This window comes from Phasianus colchicus, chromosome 3 (genome assembly GCF_987193195.1).
Source record: "Phasianus colchicus chromosome 3, bPhaCol1.hap1.1, whole genome shotgun sequence".
Lineage (NCBI taxonomy): Eukaryota > Metazoa > Chordata > Aves > Galliformes > Phasianidae > Phasianus > Phasianus colchicus.
Window position 1 is genome coordinate 31,302,658 of NC_143438.1, and position 24,934 is coordinate 31,327,591.

General features: G+C 38.6%; 1 protein-coding gene across 4 annotated transcripts in view; it reads right to left on the reverse strand.

The window, feature by feature from the left end:
• PTPN3 (protein tyrosine phosphatase non-receptor type 3) overlaps positions 1–24,934 on the reverse strand; it is a 160,209-nt gene that overhangs the window by 96,157 nt on the left and 39,118 nt on the right. The gene's annotated exons all lie outside the window — the stretch shown is intronic.

A 24,934-nucleotide genomic window follows, 5' to 3' on the forward strand; every position in this document is an offset into this window, starting at 1 on the left:
TGTCTGAGAGTGCTGTCAAGATGCTCCTTCAGCTCCAGTAATTTGGTGCCATAACCACTGCCCTGTGGAGCCTGTTTCATGCTCACCACCTCTAGTGAAGAACCTTTTCTAAACACCCAACGTCCACACCTCTCCAATGAACAATGGATACCCCCACTCCACATTGTACACCCTGAAATTGGAAATAAAAAAAAACAAGACTGGGAATACAAAGACAGGTAACACTTTAAGATGTCTTTGTATCAATTTATAGCCCTACAAAAACCTAAATGGCCTTCATCATGCAGCAGCTTTCCCTGTTTGCCAACTGAAACGATCTCCCAAATGATCATCACAAAAAACAACCCTAAAAATCCAAACTATTTATAAACCACATTCTGACTCTTCCTCCCATGCACTGAAGTACTATTTACACATTTTGAAGCCACATCTAACACCAATGCTTTTTAATGAGGGTTAGATTATTAAGCCAGCTTTCCTGAATAGAAGCCTGAAGTTTAACTAAACATCCATGAAAACAAGCTTCTGTTTTCACCTTCTACAGAGACAACTCCTTTTCCACATTCCCAATATGAAAGTACATATCTTACTATTAACTTAAAATGCAGCTCTAATGCTTCATGAGAAAATCCCACTAAATGTTTATAACCACAATATAATATTTGCAAGTTTTCGCTCAAATTAAAAGGGCACTTCTAAAGCCACAAGGAAAGCAAAAAGATAAGCTTCACTTTGAGCAACACACACAGGTTATCACTATCTCCTTAACTATAGTTATTTCCCCACAGACTTAGCCTGACAAACTGCTCAAAAGTCACACAGAAAGGCATCTGGGAAGCCATTAGTATCAGGTGGTAAAACTTGCATCACTAGAGAGAAAAATCAACTAAACTATAAATACAGAACAGCTATGAAATATAAAAGCACAAAAGCTTTAGATGAAGAAACATTAAAGCTGATGGTATAAAAATACCTCCAGATTAAGATATAAAGCATTACAGGATCCAATGCTGAAGAATCTCCTCACTTAGAGCTGAAATTAAAGTTAATACCCACATCTCCAAAGTAATAGCTGCAAGTTCTCCGACCATGATTCCTAAAACACACAGCAATTTCATTATAATAAAAAGTTTTTCACAATGTAACAGACAAAAAGATTCAGCATTGTAATATTTACTTCTGAGGGCAAAATCTGTGATACATTCCAACATAGCAAAATAATTTACCTACCATATAAACTATAAACAGCTTCAAGTGTTTTGAGAAAGTTATCAGAAACCGCAGGATAAAGATTCAGTTATCTTAATTTTTACCAAAAAATAGATTTTACAGCCTGGGATTAGTCACAAAAATTGAGCTCATTAAGTAAGAAAAAAACAACAAAAACCGTATAAGCACAGAGTTTTTAAAGTTGTAACTTCACAAGTAGCATTAAATCACTGAGATTAACATATATTTTCCACACACATTGACAGTTAATACTTAAAGAAAAAGTCATCTTTTGTGAAGTACAGTGACACCTCTTCTTCATCTGCCAACTCAATATGTTGGAGTTCATCCACAAAAAGCCTTCATAGTAGACTGTATACATGATTGCATCTTCTTTATTTGCTTATTTAAAATACACTTAAGGCATTTAATTTCAGTGTAGACAATTATATGGAAAAAAAGTCTTCATTTAAAAAACAAAAAAGAAACCACAAGTAATTCTGAATATTTTCTTCTCTGGCAATTCTTTAACATTGAAACATAACTTTATTTTAAAGGTCATTAGATAAGTAGACAAACTGGATTGCTCCCATGCCTAGAAATCAAGTACTTACCAGTAATCATTACCTCTAAGAAGAGGATCTAGTACGTACATACTAATACATTTTAAAAGTTCTCACATCACTGCAAGTGCTTAACTAATACATAAGACTTACAAAGTGTTTTGCAAGTCTTCCCCACACTTCATTTAAACCCTCAGCTATAACATTTCAGGTAAACTTGTATTGCCAGAATATTTGATAGAAATCCAGCTGTTCTGATCTCTAGAATCAGTAAGACCGTACACAAATGTCAAAGGTGGACTGGAGGAGGGGAGTGAGAAATAGACATTACTCAGCGTTAATCCTGGCATTGCTCTAGTGCAGATAGACCACACAGCTAGTGTGGAAGCTAGTGCACATAGACCACACAGCACACCAAACCACCAAGTCTAAACTCAGCTCTGCTGCCTGGTACTTACACATCTGATACGAGCTAAACAGACATAACTCCAAAAAACAAGCTTCAACCTTTGCTACAACATAGAGTCTGGAAACAATGCAAGTAAGGATGGAGCAAATGCCTAAAGGGAGAATAAATATTTATAGCTAGCAATGGATGATTTCTATTGATATGAAGCTTGTTGAAGAGCTCAATGCATTCACTCAGTCAAAGAGGAGAATGCAAGGTAGTTGAAGATCCTTAGAAGTTCTTTACATGAGGGGAGGGTGGTGGATATAGAATTACTACAGCCTCTCCGCAGCATGTCCAGCAGCAAGACTGCTTATCTGAAAGCTTATCTTGAAATCAAATAGCCTAAAGGCAACTAAATTCTAGAAGACCTTACTGGTGGAAAAACAATACTGACCATCAACGTCAGTACTCCAGTTCTTAAGCATCATTTAACTCAACTTCTGCAGAAAATATGTTGGTCCACACAACCAACCTCACCAATTCTACTTTACAAACATAGAACTGAACTGCGTGGTTAAGGCAGTGCAACACATCACTTGACACAACGTGAAATATCACCGTCAGACCTTAGATACCAGATCAGCAATAGTACAGTGATACTATCTGTTAGAGTCAGTCAGAGGGGGAAAAAATGAACAGAAGGAAAAAAGTAATTGAGTAATAGCAGAGCCCTTCTCCCTATGCTATCCAAGTATTGTAAAATTCAGATGAGGATAAGCACAATGCTTTCAAATTTTCAGTAGTTTTTACTGCTCAGAAGAGATGCCTTGTTATTTTATAAATATGTTTTAAAATAAACACCTGAAAACATTGTGCTCACTTCAGTATTGGCTCATTGCTCCATTTCCGGCTCCACAGGAACTGGAGAATTCAGGAACTCGATGGCTTCCTCTATAGTCTGCTTCTACTTGAAACACTATAGCAGCTTCAAAGATAACTGGCTCACAGAATAAAACAAGACCTATCATTAATTTTTTTCCTAAATAATGACTTCTGGGGCTACAAACAATACTTATGATGTCAACTAGACACCTGCAGTGTGAAAATAGAAGTTTACCTTTCTTAGCTCAGTTTTATTTTACATTAAGAACTCTGAAAATTTGAAGAATAAAAAAGCTCAGTTTGATCAGAAGTTGAGCATCGCAGTGCTCAACTATCAACATTTCTCATAAATAGTTCAGGATACACTGAAATATACAAAGAGAAATCTTTTTACTTTCACGCTGTGAAACATGAAGCTGCACTGACAGCCACACTACGCAGGTACCCAAATAATGCTATTTGATTAAATAAATAATTTATGCCCTAAAATCTTCAAAAACAAAAGTAAGCAATCACCACTGAACTTTACAGAGAAAAGCTACTGAAATATTCTGAAAATTAAGGTGTCACATTGATCAAAACATTTAAGTTGAAATACAAAAAGCCCTTGTATTCTGTTAGTGGGCAATAAACTGCACTTCACAAGAGTACTGCATGACATATGAGAGCCATCATGACAATTTTACTACCAACTACAGTTGTGATAATTAGGAAAATTTTGATCATTTGCATTACAGATTGAGGAAAGAATGCATCACCACAAATATCTGAAAGCTTTCTCACAGGTATAACAGATATATCCAATAATACTTTCAAATGGGAAATACTACACTTTCATATATCCATATTGTAACACTAGTCAGGAAATCTCAGGTCTGTTCTACTGGTTTTAAAAACAAAGGGAAAATACTCAACGTAAAACAGGGATTATTCACATAAATACTGCACTATCCACTAAGCTTGCTGGTGCCAGTCTCTCTTATAGTAAAAAAAAAAAATTTTTTTTCATCCACTATGAGAAGTCACTGTGACAAAAAACTTTGCTGAAAGTGTCAGAAAAGAATCAATTCCACATAAGATGTTCCCTTATGTAAGACATGATGCTTTGCAACAGACAAGTTATTGTCCATTACAAAACTGCTGATCTACATCCAACCATGGTGTGCAATTCGGTAATAGTTGTGCAGCATGGTAGTCAAAAACTTAAAAATGCATACATACACTTTGCAGGTAATATCACTCACTATGTTGACTATTACAGATATGTTAAATAACAAAAATGAATAAAAAATTTCCTCGTATCTCAACTGCATATTTAGAATAGTTCTTCTATATACTGACCAGCTTAGTAAAGGATCTCTTTCTACAATTGTTCTCTCTGATTAATACATTTTCCTGACAAAGCTTCAAATGACACACAATGAGATTACCAAACATCTCATTCTTTTCAGTAGGAATGATGTTATTGTACACTACATTTCAGCACCTTTGCTTACAGAAAAAGAAGTCGGTCTTTAAAAAAAAAAGGCAGAAAAAACAAGGCTGTAGAGAGAAAAACAGAACAGCAGATTCAATACTTAAATGTCTTGTTTTATTTCTGATGTTACCAAAGGCATTTTGTGAACAAGCTTATTTTCTCCAAACTGAACATGGATCACAACCGCTCTACAATTGCCCAAGCATACATCTGTAATACAAATTTAAGAGCGGGCAGCACACTGCAGGTAACTGGCTGGTGAATAAACTTAAGAGCTTGCTGTTACCTACAGCGCTGTTAAATGTCACAGCATAAATGAAAGAACTGAACACAGCTGAAATCTGCTAATAAATTCTGACGGCAGCAGTGACTGTCAACCACCAGAAAGCCCAAGGGAAGAGGAGGAGGAGGACAAAAGCATGAATCGCAATAAAAATAGTACAAATGCCACATAAAGCTAACTCTACTTTTATAGAGAACATTAAATGGGTCGTGAAGTTCCCCAGTGTACTGCTACAGCACCAGGAAAATAGCCTGAATTGACTGAGATTGTTCTTGAATGGGCACAGTTCAGGATCAAACACACGGCTTCACAATCCTGTATGAAATCTACCTGTCATTGACAACAGTGGGATGCAAAATAAACAGCAAATAAGGAGCAGGAGGAGCAGTCTCAGAACATCAACGCACTCTGCAGTATGCAAAGCCTGGTGGAGTTCCTGTGTTAGAGTTTTCAGAAGACCCACCAATATGAAAAACAAAACCGCACAGATGCCCTTCGGTACTGTTCAATATTTATAACACTGCCCAGCTGTTAGCTAAAACAGTTTCTGTTGTTTCCACAAACCTCAGACCCAGACAAGCAGCAAAGACTGATGACAGAATTTTTCTGCTGAAAATGGTACTAAGCAGAGAAACTCAAACAGGTTGAGTCATTTTTAATTACGTGCTAGACTTCGAGCAGAACTCTTGATCCCTAGGCAAACCCAAATTGAAGCTTTGCAACACTCTCCAGGATTTTCTATTAATGATCATTACACATTTTCTTCCTTAACACAATATAGGACTGTATACCATCCAAACTTGCAGGTTTCTGTTTTTTTGTTTGTTTTTGGAAGAAAGCATTCATACTGGACAATGTCCAGACAAAAAACAACAACAACAAAACAACCAAACAAAAAAAACCCTGTGTTAACAAGCACATGACACTCCTCAGAATCACTGAATTATTTTTCTGCAACCAGACTTTGCTTCCAGACTTCATGGAACTGTTTCCTATACATTCATGCTTTACACATCACAATCCATGTTCTGCCACAAGCTTTTAAAACACATTCCCTCAAGCATGACAAAAGACTTCCTATGCTATAAAGCTTACAGCCACAAAAGGTCCCCAAACGGATCTAGAGCAAAGCATTGGAAATTGTGCAGCTAACCACAGAATACTATTGAAAAAAAATGGGAGAATAACCTAACCACAGCAATCCTTCTTTTAAAAGAAGGAAGGACACAACTACAAACATAAAATTAAAAGGTTATCTTTCGGAGGGATCTTAAAACTGACAACTTAACTTAGAAGTTCAGATACAGGAAAAAAAATAATCTTTAGAATACAGATGCACTCAAATTTATCTTCCATACTGTCCAAAGTGACAGTAGTTCTAAAGATTTCGAAGTCTCATAAAACTATTTTATTTGAAAGAGTCGTGCAAAGTTTTACTTCTGATACTACAGGAAAAAGCTTGAAAATGTGTCACAGAAGCCTCATAACTCAAAGCCAGAAGCTAAACGCTGCAAGGAAATTAACGTAACTCCTAATACTTTGATCATAAGTTCTATATATTCAGATTAGCAAAACTGGAGGGGACTGTGGAACAACAACTTCTCCAGAAAGTTTACAAACATGACATTTTGTAAATCTTCAGGAAGAAAAAACAAACCAAGAAGGAGAAAAGGCAGCCTAAGAACATCTGTACTTTGTAAACAGTTGTCATGGAAGTACAGTTTTCTACTAGTCCTTCTGCATGCATCTTCTTCTGATCTTTCTCTCTGTTTACAATCAGCTGAAAAATTTATATTTTAAGCTGACCAAAACACATTTCCTTCTTTATTGCTGTTGCAAATACTTCAAAGCTCCCAGAATCACATCAATATGTTATCATTCACCCAACAAGATCACTGTTTGCCAAGATATTCAGTGGAATAGAGTGACTGCATCATATTGTTGCATATCTTATTGCACAGAGAAAACAGGCCCAAAAAACCCACCACCACCACCACAAACAGCTAGCAATTTGTCTGACCTCTGCACATGTTAGGCTGTCCACATTTTAAAAAGAGCAATTCCTACACATAGCAAAGAAAAAGTTAGTGTAAACACATGACTGTTCACGTTGTAGCTTGCAAACTATTTGTGCTTTCTGTTTTCCCATCAGCATTTAAACAGTGTATGCTTTAGACCCAAGAAATCTAAACATTTATGTCTTTATATCCCTCTAAGTAATTTTTTCATCACACTACAAGATTAACATGCACCTAGTGACCACAGCATACCACACCGCAGGGAAACCATTCTGAAAAACACTACCCCAGAATAGATAATATTATATCTTCCCTCTACTGTAGACGGACCAGAAGTTACCTTTGGTCAAGTTCTTCCATTGTAGAAATTAACTTCACTCCCAGAGAGTCAAACAGCACCTCACGGTCAGCACACACGCTCAGCCTCAGGGGGTTGGCCGGGCCAGAAAGGGGCCTGCAGCTCATGGCTGGAGTTGCATTAGTGCATGAGTTGCTGCAGGGCGCCATTTTGGAATGGTGACTTGGTAAAGGTCTTCTTGCTCTCCAGCAGAGCACTCCGTTGTTTTGGGTTTTTGTATTTGACTGTTGTAGTGACGTATAGTGCATACACATAAAATTCAAGCCCACTAAGGGATACATTGTTGTTGTTCATTTTTAAACACAGCTCCCCAACTAATGACCTTCCTGTTGCTATCTCAAGTAACATAAGCTTCTTGAACCTTGTCTTTACCAGCTTGTTAAAGCTCCCATGCACAGCAAGGCTCATTTCATTTGCAGAATTAAACGACCTCCTTATTTTAGAATCAATCCATGCTATCCTCTACATATCTACTGTTGCTATTTTTCAGAGCCACAAACTACCCTCCAACTTCAAGTTCCAAATCAGTGAATTTGTGAGATGATGCCAAGAATTTTTAAAAGTACACACAAAAACTGCATTTTGCCAAGTATATCTTACATTTCCCAACCCTTCCTATTTCAGCGTTTATATTTCTAGCTGGCAGGTAGAATATTTATCTCCTTTCCTCAAAGCAACCTTAGCATGGTGCAGCAACTGATTACAGAGGAATGCAGACAATGGGCCAACTTTGCTGCTTTATGCTAAAACAGGAGCAAAACAGGAGAGCTTGCTTAGACAGTGCTGAGATCCAATTTCTCTCTGGCAGTTGCCCCACCGTTAGGTAGCTCTGCATAGCTGTGATAATGAGTAATGCCTCCCAACAGGCAAATTCCTCAAAATGCAGTATGGAAGGGCTGGGAGAGACAAAGAGGGAGTTTACTGCAGCTCTTATCAGGTTAGAGCTACAGTCACAGTCCGGTTGAACCGAGAAATAGGACAGAAGTTTATAATCACTAATGCTCTGTCATTAGTGTTTCTTTCACAACTCTGCAATCCATCAGAAGTATATTTTAAAATGAAGGTATGTAAAAAAAATTACTTAGAAACACAATATTGTGTTGCCAAATCTAGTCAAGCAACCAAAGGCAACTGCTATGGCAGATCAATGACAAGACAATCCATTTCTCTGAAAAGAGCTGCTTGTCATAAGAGCTTTAAAAGAGAAATTAATCTGAAATAAATTCTCCAAGTGGTATTGTCAGGCTTATTTTGCATCAGTGACTGAATAAAGTAGCAACTTTATTTTAAAAGCTATTACCTAACTTTATATAGATTTGTAATATTTAAGCTTATGTTAAGGTCAGTAACAATGACCCTTACGATATAGGGTAAGCAACCTGGGATAAGTCTATAGAACTACTCAACTTTGTTTATTTGCTTTCCTAGTGCAAAATGTACCTTACCACCACCACATAGGTGGTCTGCTTGCCCACAAGAACTTTGTGAATGTGACATTAATATCTGCACTTGAGGAACGCACTCAATCCAAATCTGATCTTTGGAACCATATTACAAATTCTGGCCAATGCCATACACGCTTCAATTAGTAAGCTCTGGAATTTTACCTAGGCAACTTTGTCTCTTAACAAAAAAAAAGAAAAAAATTGTTAGCTTTAGAAAGTAAAAGGGATTAGCTGTCAAATCTAGCCAAAACTTTAACGAAATTGATATGCAAGGTATCTAACCTTCAACCAGGAAAAATTCATGCCATGGCTTGCTGTCTCTCTTCTAAAGCAACACATCAAGAACAAGAATCCTTTAGAAATAAATGCAAAGTGAAACAGTAGACAGAATAAGTGGTAGAACAGACAGCCTTATTGGGAACTGAATGTAGTTGCAGACTGCTGCCTATCCAGCCCCTGTAATCAAAAAGTTGCCAAAAAAGAATCACATCAGTATGTGTAAAGTGGAAGCATGGGAGAACTTCAAGGCAGATCACTGGCAGGGACAAAGTTCGAGACCTCTAGGAAAGAGCACAGTGACTACCTCCTGGTTTGATTACACTCATAAAAAAGAGTTTTCCCTAAAATTTTAAAAGCATTGCATCAGTTAATGTTTAAATGACAAAATATGCAGGTTGTTCTGACATTAATTCCTCCTAGTTATTTCTAGATACAAAGAATACAATAGTATTACTTGATAGAACAAATTCTCAGCTATGAAACATTGTTTTTCAACACAGTCTTCACCATAAGCAATGAACAAGAGCCTCCGTACCAGTCTTGAAAACCACACCAGCACAGGTGACCTACTATTTCACAGCTGCAATAATGGTGTTATTGCTAGGAAAATTTTCCACACTCAGCCCACTTTTCATTAACCTGAATAGATGAAAGTCAGCAGGCACCAAATCTGGACTATGCAGTGCATGTGGTACAACGGTCCAGCCAAGATTGGCAATGTGCTTCATGGTCTTCAGACTGCTATGATGCCTTGTATAATTGTGTGGTAAGGGAAAGATTGTTGTCTTCAAGAGTTCCCTTGTTGTAATCCACTGGTTTGCATGGATGAGCCAATTAAGATGCTATTCATTTTGTCATGTGAAAGAAGTACATGGCTGCCTGGAGCATGGCTTGTCTTTCACATCATCACTGTTGAAATATACCACTCTCCACCTCACTGTGCTTGCATCCACTGTTTGGTCTCCAGAAAAGAATGTCAATAGGTGCCATTTTTTTCACAGGCAGGAATTCAATGACACACTTCTGCTATGTATACACTTCCTTGTAGGAAGCCATTTTATCAGACCGCCTCTCTGCTGCCATCTGTCACACAGCACCAGAATGTAATGGAATACTGAGGGGGAAGGGCCAACTCCTACTGCTATACCACCACCATCTGCCTCTGACATAATAGGTCAACATAAAATAGGAGACATTGCTTTCAGAGCAGCCACTATACATCAATTTCTGATGCAGGTTCTGAGCTTTACAGGGGTTTTTGACTAGAATATGCAGAAGATGAGGAATGAAACCAAGTAGTTGATGAATGAAAACATAGTGAGATGGACTGGAACAAAGCAAAGAGCAACTAAAGTACAACAGCAAGGCAGAGAGTGGAAGAGGAAGAAGTTACATAGGACAGTAGAAGGATGCCATCTTGCATCTTTAAAAAAGATGAAGAAAGTTTGTTCCTGATTTAGAGTAACAGAGTTAAGAAAAAAATGAGTGACGTTTCCATTTGTTCAAATCCTTACCAGCACTGTAAGAAAAAAAAATCTGGGTTACTTTTTCTGTTGTGTTGATTTTTTTGCCTTTTTTGGAGGGACTTTTTTTTTTTTTTTTTTTTTTTAAATAGGCCACTTACTGTGAAATGTTTTATTATTTTGTTTTTTTAAACAGCCTTAGAAGTTTAAGTACCTGCCGTGGAATTCCCTCCTGAAGCACTTGACAGCGTGATTCCATGCTGAGCCTGATTTTTTTTCCCCCAGCCCACAAAATGAAGAGGGTCTCTACTAGCTCATCTGTGAAAATCAGCACTGCCTTTGAGTTCTAGTCAAACAGTATTATCTGCAGTGTAGTAGGGACTCAGAGGCATCTCATTCAATTATTTGGCACTCTTATGGCTGAATTTGTCATCTTTTCCTAGAACATTGCTCAAATATGTAGTACACACACAGCTGGCTCACAGTGATCAGACATGGGCGTTACCTTCTGTGCCAGACATGCATTGCTATGCTTAGATTTTAGCTTATTGTTTTACAAACAAATAAAGCTTTGACCTATTGAAGTTCCAAATATTTTGTCAAAGTCCACTTTAACACTTTCAGATCAATTTTCCAACATCACCTTATTACCATCCCTAGAAAGAGAAGGAAACAAAGCGCAGAACAATGAATGTGGTTGCTCCAACCAACAGCATAATTACAATCACATGGGACCATACTAATTACCTTCTCCCACTCCAAGCTTCCAGTCATTTTGGCACAAAACAGTTTAGCAAGTCATCCTTCTCCTACCAAGAACAGGATGCTAAATGGTTGATACTAAGTTATTAAGCAAAAAGCTGACAAAATTGTGAAAATATTACAAATTAATATGCTACAACATACTAAGCTTCTAAGAAACACATTTGCAGATGCACGTGCACTATGTGCATTCTTATTTAAGTAGGTTTGAATCAGGAGCCACACTAACTTCCTCTATAAGAGAAAGGTTATTAATTTTATAGTTATACTCAAATGGTTGGACGGATAAGATCAGGATTTCAAAGCAGCTCAAGTTCCCGTAAGGCTGTAGCACCTTTATGAGGTAAACTCATGAGGCCAGCCACAAGCCATTAAGTTTAATCCAGATTCCTCTTCTTCAGCTCCACTGTTACCAAGTCCAAGGAATTCAGTATCACAACAGCTCTTGTAACAAACGCCATGAAGAAAGGCTCGAGAACATTTACAACCAAATAAGTTAAATATCTTCTGGACTAAGACAAAATCACACTTAAGAAAATTACAGGAAAAAAAGATCAAAATTAATTGTTATATTACAGCCTGCTGAGACCTCACCTGAGGGTGACAATTACTCGAGAGCAATAAAAGAGATGAAAACAAAGGAACTTCTATTGTTCTTGGCAAAACTCATTGTGAAGTTTTGAAAGGTCACTCCCAGCTGGTCACTTTCCTCTGATAACCTTCCGGCAATGCAAACATCAGCAAGCACCCTTTGCTTCCAATACCATCAACTTCCTTGTGCTGCCTGCTAACCCAGAAATCAGCTTCAGAAACAAATCCATAAGAGAGCCTCCTCCCCAGGCTCCGGACTCTGGCCCTCCCTTCTGCATGTCTCAGAAAGCAGCAGTGCCTCTCCCAGCCCCATGGCTGCTGAACACTGAGATGCGTTGCTGCTTCAGGAAGTTTGCTTTCTTACAGCTGACAACAAGCCTGAAGCCAATCCTGTGCATTCCCTGCTGTAAAAAAAAAAAAAAAAAAAAAAAAAAAGACTAATTGGGAAGAGCAGGCATTTAGGCATTTCAAACAGACAGCTTCTTTATTTGAGTGTTAGCTTGTTTGAGGATCTCTCCTCCCTTTCTTCCTCATCCCAGGAAGTTGTCAGCTTAATTATTCTATTTGCAGTTGTGCAAGCAGTAGTTAATTATAAATCTAGCTATCGATACAGAAAGGTGACAGCACGCCACAGCCTGAAGCAGTGCTATCTGCTTGAAGGCAGTCTGCGATGGCTGCTATTGTGCTAACAAGTCAGGAAAGAGTAGGAGACATCTATATCAGCTTCTCTTCTCATGAACACAATGAAAACACCTTACTCCCAGATTGAATAACAGGTCCTATAGTGGGTAGTTGCCAGGAAGAAAAAAAAAAAGGTATAGCTGATCCAGATGCAAAAGAGAAAAAAAGAAGATCTGAAACAAGAAAAGAAGAAACAGGAACAATACAGGAGATAAGGGGGGGGAAAAAAAAGAATGGCTTTTACTTCAGAGGAATGCTAAACTTGTAACTGTTTCTGCCCCCCTGAAATGCTTTTTTACAAGCTGGAACAACCACCATGGCTTTTCCTAAAAAGAAAAGAAAAAAAAGAGCCCGAAAGCAGAAGCAGTTAAGGAAGAAGGAGTCATTATAAAGGAGTCATTATAAAAAATTATAAAAGGTATATCCATACTCATGCAATAGGTGTTGGCTGCAAAGTTGAGCATTTGAAACTACCTGCCAAAAGTTGCTATCCAAGCTCAACCCAAATCATAATCAAGCAATGCATACCTACATTTAATTTCCCATGCCATAAGTGACGAAACTGCACATAAGATTATTGAATATTTATTTTCCCATAAAGCTGTTTACAGGACTTATCTCCAGTAAGAGACACCAAAGATTCATTCTTACAGTCAGGTCTAAATTTTCATGTGTACACATACTGTGCACATTTCATTTCTTATTCACAAAGACATCAACACGCTGACATAAATCTTAGGAGTATTTCCTGAGTTATTTTGTGAGCAAAATTACTTCAAACTTGAAATCCTAGCCAGAGTACTGTTACAAGGAATAACAAAAGTGTACTTTGAAGGTTGAATGATTTCTCCAAGTAACTGCTGGGGCAAAACCAAAGAGACTTGCTCCAGGAAGGCAAACCATGAATGCTGGGCATTTTGAAAACACTAAGATGAAAAAAACAAGTAGGAAACATAACGTGAAACAGTCAAAGTATCTTAAAAATATGTATTTATCTTACCACCATTCGTAAGTTTGTCTTAACATATTCAGTTTGTTATGCAACAAATATACATATATATATTCACACACATATATAAACATACACATACACTTCACCATAAAATTCTCCTCATTCAAGCATCCGCCACTGACGTGTAACTAATAACAAAGACAATTATAAAGGCTCTGGTGCTACTAGCCAAATGTTTTCTGATTATATTGAAATAAGCATTTTTAAATACTTTATCAAGAAAAATTCTTACAGGATTACTCTCAGTTTGAGAGCTCTTTGTATCAGATTCTGCTCTCATAAATAAAAATAACTAGGTACCAGTATTACTTGTCTCAGTATTGTAATAGATTAATATTTCTCTAATATAGAAATATATTTATATATAATGTTATCAGCCTTAGAAGTATCACTGGGTAGCGGTAAAGTTTGGTACTGATGTATTTATTTCCCACATTCTTTTCAGCAGGAAAAAAAAGTATTATTTTAATATGATCGATGCCATTTCCACAGAGTTCATCTACCACCAGTATTTTATAGAGAACCTGGTTATACATGACCTACATTATAGAATCACAAAAAAGTCTTGTTTGGAAGGGATCTCCAGAGATCATCAGATCCAATTGTTCCTAAAAGCAAGGCTTGAAATTAGGTCTTCCAAGGTCTCATCAAGTCAAATCTCAAATATTTCCACAACAAGGAAGACTCCATCACTTCTCTCAGCAATCTATTCCAGGCAAATAGTTTTCCTTCTATTCAGGCATCTTAATAAAAAAAAAAAAAAGGCTCCAAATACCAGGAGCAGTAAACAAGTTGTTTAACACAGTAAAAGTTTCACCCTCAGATTTCAGCACAGCGCGTTGGTGTATCATATTATTGGATAACACAGGCTAAGTGAGGACTGTGAAAACTATCCTAAATTGGACAACTATCATGTCCTAACATCAGCAGTGCATCAGGCACAGATAGGTATTAGTAGCTAATGCCTACAGAATACTTATTTCAATTAATTACTGCTAACAATATACGTAACTACTTTTTTTTTTTTGACATTACTGAATAACTTGCAATATTAGTGACCGCTTCAGTGGCTGCCTCTGGCACTGCACCTCAAAGTGCCAAGGCACACAGGTGTGCATGGGATGTCCCTGATCACTTGCGTACCACTCACATCACTTCCATGGACTGGGCTTGCTTCACTCTGTGCAGAGCACAACTCCAGAACAGATGAGGCAGATGACTTCCCTGCAGTCTGCTAAAAACGCAACTCCTCACCAGTGTCAGACAGCACGCTATGTAACAGTCCAGCTACTGGGGTTGAATGTTCATTTGAACCAATGTTGTTTGGGATCACCCAACAGCACATGAAAAAAAAAAACAGAAGTACCAAAGAACTGGAAGCTTTCACATTACACACTCATTGGATATCCACTGCCCAAAGAGATCTTTGAATGAAATGAAGAGACCAGTGAAACTCAGCCTGTTGCACTGGCTGACCTCACTTACTGGTGAGAGGCATGTTTGCCGGTCCCCTTGAAGCTACTATCTGAGCAATGCAGTAAAACCGGCTTTTTTATTTCCTAAGAGAGGACTTCAACCCTGCCTTAGAACGTACAGCAAACTGTTGCTAAGATTGTTTCTCTCCTTGCTGCCAAAAGCTAATGCACTTCCCTGAGCAACATGAGCCATATATAACCAAGTAAGACCCCTACACAGTTCTAAGCCTTGCAGCTCATGAACATCAGCAGCTCAATAGCTGATCTAGGACTGTGACAGTCAAGTCACCAGAGGTGACATGGAAATACATTCTTCAGGATGTAATGTTTGGCCAACAATCTGCTTGTATACAGAAAATCTTTAGGATAAGCACGTTAACTTGAGCTTAGAAGTAATTTCACCTATATTAAGAAGAGGGATGAAACTGAGTTTGGCATTCAAATCAGTGTTTTCTGTTTACGAATGCTTGAAGTCACAGGAAAAGACAGGACAAAAAAAACTACTTTTGCCTTTGATAAATCAGTTGTTGCACTTGGCAGCCTCCAAGAAACATGCCAACTTCTCTTTTTCATACCATCATAACACAATTTTCATTTGTCTTTGGCTGCTTTTTTCAGACACCCGAAAGAGAAATCTTAAATGTCTTCTTATAAGATTTATTTCCTGGGTAATTAAGGGGAAAAAAACCTAACAACCACATACACAGATAGACTGACCTTAGAATAGAACTGGACTCTATTCTAAATAAGTCAAACACCTAAATACACACTAGTTAACAAGTAACAGAGTTGTAACTGATAGCAGTAACAAAAATCTCTCGCTCTTCAAAATACCCCACCATACAGCTAACCTTACACTGGGCCTTACGAGATTCTAAAGCCTTCTTGCTAAGCCCTCAGTTCATTAATCAATCTAAACAGATGTTGACAGATTTTATCCATCAGGACTCCTTTTAAGGAGGAGTCAGATTCCTCATTCATCATCTAAGAGAAATAGCACATTAAATGGGCTTTTCTTATATAGAAAGGTCATTCAACTACTCATACGTTTTGCGCCAAGATTTTCTTAAGAAATATCTTTATCATAATCAGGAATTAATTCAGAATCAGAAATTCTACACAATTAGCAGCAACTCATCCTAGGTACAAATCGTCTTTATTACCAGTTCTATTCTGAATATATTTGCCTTCATATTCTATTGAATTGTGCTATTTGATTACCACAAAACTACAGCTTGCTGTGAAGTCAAGTGTTTCAAACTACACTTGATTTCTAAACATGCAACCAGTGACACCTTTACTGTAAAGCCAGATGCTCCCTAATAAACAGAATTCACCAGTTTCCCAGGTTTTAAGCACCTTTGTAAGTGTATTCAGTTCAAACTGATTAGAAGAAAATTACTTAACTTTCACATTACAAAATGTAGTATTTACATCATATCAACATGTAATAATTTTTAAAATTTTATTAATTTTAAAAATTAAAATCACCTCAATGAAAGAAGAAGTTTGTTTTAGTGCTGGGGACAACATGCAAAATTGGAACACTGCTTCCTGCACTTTTGCTCTACACTCACTGCACTCAACTAACAGAACAAAAATCCTTAGAAAGACACAAACTTTTTAGAACACTCAGTCTGACACTTGGCTAGAACAGCAAGACAAGTCTCTCATCTTAGATAGCTAGAAATTAAGCACGGATGTTCACTTTCACATTATCTAACATACTGATGTACTTAAAGATTTAATTCTTTATAAGGGGACAAAAGGAATTGTAAGTGCTTGATACAACAGGTGATGGTTGTATGAAAAGCATAATCTCACAACATGCAGCTATCCTCACACTAAGCTCATAGCTAGCTTGCTGCAAAGTTGCTATGCAGAATGGAAAAGCATATTTGCAAATAGCTGGGAAGTGATTGTTTAGTGGCGTTCAATAAAAGCACTATACTGTACTGTCAACAGAAATAGCCTGTTGCCAATATGGAGATAGGTGTTTGTTTCATGTTTTAAAGAAATATGACGCTGCAACCCTATGCATGCAGCCACCACTCATGTTATGGTAGTCCTCCTTCATCCCAGGGAGTTGCTAGCTGGCAGATACAGGGCACCAGCTGAAGGTAGCATGCAAGTAGCTGGCTCAGTGCTTCTTTGCTGAGCAGTAGCAGCACAGTCATCTGCTCTGCCAACTAGGTGTGCCTTTGTTCAAAGGTACCAAGTAGCAGGACAGAATGAAAAATGTAAATATTTATCTGAAAATTAGGAAAGTTATATCTGCCAAGGAAAAAAATAATAATAAACAAACTTTTCCATTATTAAATACTCTATTACTTCCTACTTACAAAAAAAAAAAAAACAACCAAAACCAACCCTATTTCATATAGTCCTGAACCCTATCAGTACTGAGTGTCAAACCACCACCAGCTTCCTTCAGATAGATTTTTTTCCCCACTTGTGCATTTTCAAAATGAACAGCAAGCACACAAAGTTGGAGGCTAAACTTAAAATCCACCGAACGTAATGAACAGAAAGCTGTAATTAAAACAGCTGTGGAAATATCACTGCCAAGTTCTGAATTCTGTTGTGGATTTTTGGTCTCCTGCCACACCAGTAGTGCACCCTGACTGGCACAGTCCCACAAACTCTCTCTGAGCTTATGAAATTCTCTGGCAACTGCTTCAAAAAACAACTAACTATGTTGCCAAAGACAAACAAATCTAAAAGCAAGAAGAATCAGTTGCTAAAGTTTGTTTAAAAACAAACAAACAAACAACAAAAATACCACACTCCACCATGGCTACAAATTTAAGAAGCACTCTTGTGTACAGTCCTATTAAAAGCTTCTATTAATTTAACATACATGAAGTACAGGACCACACTTGATCAGCACTTACAAATCTATAATTCCTCAGTGATACTTTAAATCTCATTTGTGGAGACACAAAGTACTAATTCTCTCCTTCACCATACAGGTGTTCCCATAATTAAAAATTGTAGTAAGTGTTAACACTCATACAGATGTAGAAGTAGAAACCAACCACATACATCCAATACTTCAGATAAAAATACTAAGGTTAAGAAAAATGTGTCTACCTCCATGACCAGCCTAAGCTGTGGTGTTAGACTACTGTAGATAAGGTGACAGGTTAAGTTTTTAACTAGATGTGAAACCCACGTATCAGTGAATTCTTAGTATTTTTTTAAGATGCAAAACATTGTATTTACAGAAACATTCCGCAGGGAAGAAAAGTTTGCATTCCTTAATAGGCTGGAATCGATCTATAGAAGTACTCCACATAGACGTGATCTCTTTTCAAATACATCCTGAACAACATACAAGATTATTCTGAGAGCACTTATGCTCTACTTAAACTGGAGTTCATCAGTAAGTTTCCACCAAGCAGAGTTTGCGATGCTGTTTTCTGAGGCATCTGAGAAATCCATAGTTAAAGGGTCACTGTGCAAAACAGAGACTGACTGAAATGCCAGCTGAGCTTAATGCAGCATCCAAATTTGCAGGAGTAAGGTTCTAACGGTTGCATCAATAAAAGACTTAAGAGAATTCAGTTTTGAAACTGAGTTGTGAATAAACAAGGGTGGAGATCTTAAAACCTTAAGCAAACAACAGTTGTCTAAAGACACCCAGGTGAAAGAGCAAACTATCAGAATGTAAGACTTCAACAAGACTGAATTCTAAGCATCTTCTGATAATTAACAACATCCACTGAAGCTCTAGACCCACAAATATGAAGCCAGAGACAACAGATGTTTGAACTATATCTTACTGAATTAACCCACACTCCAGACCAAAACTTTAGTCAAAAATTTTAACAGAGGTGCTTTAATAAAGCTTTGCTGCAATCATTGCAGGAAGTATATGTAAAAACTAGAAACTGTCCCACTCTATACACAAGAACACAAAAGCCAATCAAGATGACTTGTGCTCAGGAGGTTGCTGCAAAGATGCCTTTCTTTTTTAAAGCAAACGTGGACTAGCACATTCTAAAATAATAACACGGCAATAAGGCAAGCTGTACTTTAGCATGTGCTAGCTGATCTTCAGCTTGACCAAAGTACAGGCCACTTTATCTGCAGACCAGAGATTTTGAGTGTGCTCTTCAGAAAATCAGCAATACATTCGAGAAAACATTCTGTTCCAGGCAAATCACTACAGCACCAATGCAACCACAGCAACCAAAAGATCCCTTGAGTGCTTAACTCCAGGTACACATCCAAGCTTGCCTACAACCAAAAGCAGTGGCTCTACTTGTACCAAGAACTTCCATCTACTATATGCAAAAAATGTAAAATAAAACAACTAGGGAAAGCATTTCTTACTAACACAGATGTTGAAATAAAAGCTGATCACATGTTTATTCAATATTTGGGATAGAAATACTAAGCTTAAAAGAAAAAAAAATCAAACCTCAGAGACCAGGTCTCTGCATAATTGGTGCTAAGTGCTGGGAGATGCTCAATACTGAACAACGGGATCCATATTCACAACTGCAGGCAAAACAACACAAGTGGTACAGAACAAAAGCCCACACGGATACAACTCACAGCTCACACTCCCAACTTTGATTCATAAAATGCGTCACTCCACAGAGTGTAACTGTCTCACAAAACTTGCTAGGGAAACAGCCCTGGTTACTCATCACAGCTGGGTGTTACAAGCTGCTTGCTTTCCATAACTCCACACAGCAGCCCAGAATTTGTCTAGGAGCGGAAGGAGAGGGCAGCAGAAAAATCAGTGAACAAGATGTCAAATCAGAATCACTTAAATACTTTTAAGTGCACCCAGAACATCATTTTACTTATTACTGGAATACTTAAGCATTGATTTCAGTTTCTCATAACTGCTCTTCTTCCACAGCTATTTTGCAAAAGTCTTATTCAGTCCTGGTTGGTAGTGCACATGACAAATAAAGAGACTTGAAAATAAGCTTTTTGATATATTTATAAACCCAAATAGCTTTACTTGGTGCACATGGCATGATGTCCTTAGTATGTTAAGTACTTTGGAGGTATCCAGCCCTGGTAATACTACTGCCATCCATCAGAACCGCTCAACTTAAAGCTGTGCCAAGCCAATTGGAACTACAGTTTCCAACAACTGAAGTTGAAGCATTTTATGATTTGCACTAGTTTTACCACTTCTCCTTCAGAAAAAGAAAAATAATAATGAAACATCATAGCTCATCTCAATTCAGAAATAAAGCACTTGATCTTCTTTGAAAGTTCATGCAAACAAAAGCTGGATGTTGATAAATCTGATAAAAAGCAAATGGCTGTGTCAATGGTAACTACCTCATCTCCTGAAACACATTTAATTGATTGATGCAAGCAGGCATACAACTTTGCTGTATTTCTGCTCTGTGATGTAAGGAATGGTACCTGTTTCTCTTTTAGCAAAGCAGCACCTTTCAAGAAGCCCTGAATTCCTTCTGCTAGAACATTGATTATACCCTTTTAGCTTGAAGAGTTCCACTAAGTTCCAGGTTCTGAAATAATTTCCTCAGCTTGTCTTTTAGCCATACCTTCACAACCTTGGATACTCTTTTTCTCTTTCTACCATATGTTGCTGTAAGTACTTGTACGAATCCTAAATTTGTCAACAGAGGAAAATGATAACAGTTATAGCCAACATGGGAGATTAATGGATACCTGGGCCATGCATGAGCTTCGCTATTTCCTGCAGTTTCTATTTTGTCTGTAAAACTCCATTACCTGTCTAAATCTCTTTGATCTTCCTATTGAAAAGAGATTTTGAGAATTTTTACAAGGGAAACCTAGTCACAGGGATCATCAGATTAATCCAATTCTAGTTATCTTCATTTCAAAAGGCAATTAGGATAGCATGCTGGCTTCAGATTAAGGGGTCTACAGACTGCAGAGGTCCATCACACTCCTCATTCAGTTCTACGCTCTCCTGTTAAACCAACGGTGAGAAGACACTTATCTAATACAGACCTGTAAAAGGAGTGTTGTTACCAGACATGAAGCATGAAGAGATAGCAACACCACGTGAGAACAGAATGTCCTAGAACTGCAGACGTGGGCCATGCCTTAGCCAAAGCCTGAAGAATTATTAGCATGGTGAAAATACAGATACATATCTTCATCTCTCCCAACTTCTTTTCTTGAAGGTTTTAAAAATACCTCCCATGTCTTATTGAGAATTTGTATTCTTACTGTATGCCCAGAACCCAGATTTTGCTTAGGCTTCTTAAACATCTAAGCCAAGTGCAAGTGAGACTCACAAGATGAAGTAGAGCAGTGCACTGAATGCCTACTGCATCACAGAGACTCACAGCATGGCTGAGGCTGGGAGGGCCCTCTGGGTCTGTCTGTGCTCTAGAGGAACACCCAAAGCAGGGTGACCAGGCCCACATCCAGGCAGCTTCTGAAGATCTCTAAGAAGGAGACCCCACAAGCTCTGGGCAGCCTGCACCAGTGCTTCATCCCTTACACAGCTCAGAAGTGCTGCCTGCTGTTCAGAGGGAACCTTCCACATTGCAGTTTACACCCACTGCCTCTTGTCTTGGCACTCTAAACACTGAAAAGAGTTTGACTCCATTTTCATTAAATCCTCTCTTCAAGTACTTACAGACGCTGCTGAGGTTCCCTCTGAGCCTCCTCTATTCTAGGAGAAGTCTCAGCACTCTCATAGGAGAGATGTTCCAGCCCCTTCACCATCTTGGTGACCTTATATTCAACTCTCTCCAGTACATCCACATCTTTCTTCCACTGTGGGCCCCAAAACTGGATACAGCACTCCAGCTGTGGCCTCACTAGTGCTCTTAAGGTTTGGAACTTTCTCTTCAGTCATCTTGGTTCAACAGATGGGAATCCTTTGTTTCCATTACTCACTCACAATGCTCAGAAATCTACAACAAAAACTAGCAGATACGTCTGATGAGACTTCAGCACAGCTCAAGCCACTGAGTTATGTGAAGAAACATCTGTATTTTCATTTTGGAAAAGATTCTTCAAGGTTTGTATGTATTCTGCATACAGAAAGGAAACAAAATTAAGACCAAAAAGCCTCATAAAGCAAGCTATAAGAAAATTTTTCATATTTCCTATTATTTCAAGAAGTATTTTATGTGCAAGGATGTGAAAGAAAGAAACAAATGGAATACAAAGCCCTGTACAGGACACATGACAAAGTTTAATATTACAATGCTAATAATAGAAATTAGAACTCCCTGTAACGTTCAGTACATGCTGATATGAAGCCAATGGTATCTTAGAGTACAGAAAGACTAAATTATCTCAAGAGAAGTCAGGATGGAACTTGCAGCACATCTGTTACTCCACTCCTATGCCTCCACGCCTGCTCCTTCCCTTCAGCAAACACCCCAACAGAAAACATTAACCCACCTCTCATTAATTCACACTTGTCATGAGGTAAGACTGTACACACCTTGGGCTTTTCTGGGCCTTGATAACAAGAAACACTGCAGCTAATGATAAGCGTTCAACTCCAAAACAGAACCACAGGCAGTGTTCGTGGCTGACACTAACACTTCCACACAGCCTGGGCTAAACTGCTTGGTAGACTCCAGGCTGTAGCTCCATGCAAATAACTGAAAAATGCCATTCTCTTGCTTTTCCACTTCAATGCAAACTTGTCAGTAAATATTATATGGTCTGATTTTGGGTGGTCCTGTGCAGAGCTAGGAGTTGGACTCAAAGATCCTTACGGTTCCTTTCCAACTTAAGATGTTCTACAATTCTATGACCACACACTGTTCCTTCTGACTGTCCTCCTCAGTTCTCATCTGTATGGCTGTAAAATGTATGAAATTCTTTTGTACAGGAAAACATGCCACAAGATTCCTATAAAACTTACAATGGACACTCCAAATAATAAGGTTAGTAACAATTATCCTCCTGACCCATTAAAGCTCTGTTTCCTTTTAACTACTTAATTTGTAATGGGTAAATAGTCCCAGAAGTGGGTGCCAGCATTTGAGTACACACAGAACAGCTGTGCACCATATCTGCATTCAGTCCACTCCACAGAATTTAGCATTGGTGGTTTCTGCATACAACACTTCCAGTGTAAGGTTACTCGTGTAGTGTCGGTGAACAGCTATCTACCCATCAATACAGAAAGTAGGTCACAGCTTACAAACATACAGACAACTGCCTCTACTACAATATTGATTATTAAGAAAAACCACCCAAGATTTTCAACACTTAGGGGCAACTTCAGACTACTGAAGAGGAAAAAAAACATCATTTGCCATGTGACAACTTTCAAGCATAGGCAAGAAAGCGATGTCACCACCACCACACCAGCTTTCCCGTTATCATTTTCTGCACTCAGCACCATTGCCAACACACTGATAATTTCAGAACCAAGAAAACAGAAAAATAATTTAAAAAGCAGTTATGTAGCTTCCTGGATATGGCACTACATTACAGTATTTGCTTAATTGCAGTCATATGACTGTCTTAATTTGCACCAGAAGTATTCTGGAGGCTGAGTGCAAACAGCAATTCTTGTGAAGTACAACATGTCATTGTGATAGTACCCAAAAGTTCTGTTCTGAAACACAAGCTCCAGTCTTCAGACATGCAAAAAAGGTGATAACAGGCACCAAATAAGTGCTTCTTATATCTCTGAGAAAGATGACAACTGCTAAGAGATTTTCCAGGAAATCATTGTCAGCAATTATTACAGTGCTTCATGATGAAAATTCACTTCATTTGAAGAAACAAATAGTTTTGATTACCTGTTTTGTTCAACGTGCTTTGAAATATTTGGAATATCACATTTTTCTTATGAACTATAAAACAAAGGTGAATCATAGAATCATTTGCGTTGGAAGGGACCCTTAAAGGCCATCTAGTGCAACTCCTCTGCAGTGAACAGAGACACCTACAGCAGATCAGGGTGCACAGAGTCCCATCCTGCCTCACCTTAAGAGTCTCCAGGGATGGGGCATCCACCACCTCTTTTGACAACATTTCAGTGCCTCACTACCCTGATCATAAAAATCTTCTTTCTCACATCCAATCTAAAGCTCCCCTCTTCTAGTATGAAACTATTTCCCCTTGTCCTATCATAACAGACTGTGCTAAAGAGTCTGTCCCCTTCCTTCTTAAAGCTCCCCCTATAGACAATGAAAGGCCACTCTCAGGTCTCCCCAGAGCCTTCTCTTCTCCAGGCTGAACAGCCCCAGCTCTCTCACCATGTTCTTGAATCATTTTTGTGGCTCTCCTCTGGATGAGCTCCAACAGGTCCACATTTCTCCTGTACTGAGGACTCCACAAGTGGATGCAGTTCTCCAGGTGAAGCCTCACCAATGCAGAGCAGAGGGGCAGGATCACCTCCCTCACTCTACTGCCCGTGATTCCCAGGATGCAGTTCACTTTCCTAGCTGTGATAGCACACTGCTGGCTGATATTCAGCTTGTCATCCTCCAGTAACCCCAAAGCCTTGTCAGTATCAGACCCATCTGTCACCTGAACACCAAGATACCTCTGCCACAAGACAGTGCAATAGCATACCAACATCAGAAAACTCATTATTAATTTCATCAGTAAGTTTCCCTCCACATTCCCTTTGGTAAGGGTTTCCCTTCAGACCGGAGCCATCCAGGCAGTAAGGGCAACGTGTTTTCCCCTACAGACTGGTTTCAGATATATATACACACATGTATATTTACAGTGAAAGTGCACCTCTATCCCACGGCAGCGTAAGCGCACCTACTCCAGAGTCACTTCTTATCAATAACTTTTCTATTCAACAGCACACAACTTTAACACCTCCGCCACACACCCTTCTACTGCAAGGACTGTTTGGGGCAGCAGCATTTAGCATTACCAAAGCACTAAGTTACACCGATCCGTGTTACACAGGTATGGGAGCAGAAAGAACACGCAGAGCGGTGCCCCCAGCACGGCGGGAGCTCAGTAGAAGGTGGGACAGGGGCAGCCGAGCCTGCGGAAACCCAGCCCGCCCCGCTGCCCCGTCGCGGCGCAGGGCCGAGAGGACGAAGGGCAACGGGCGGAGCCCCGCCGCGCCCCG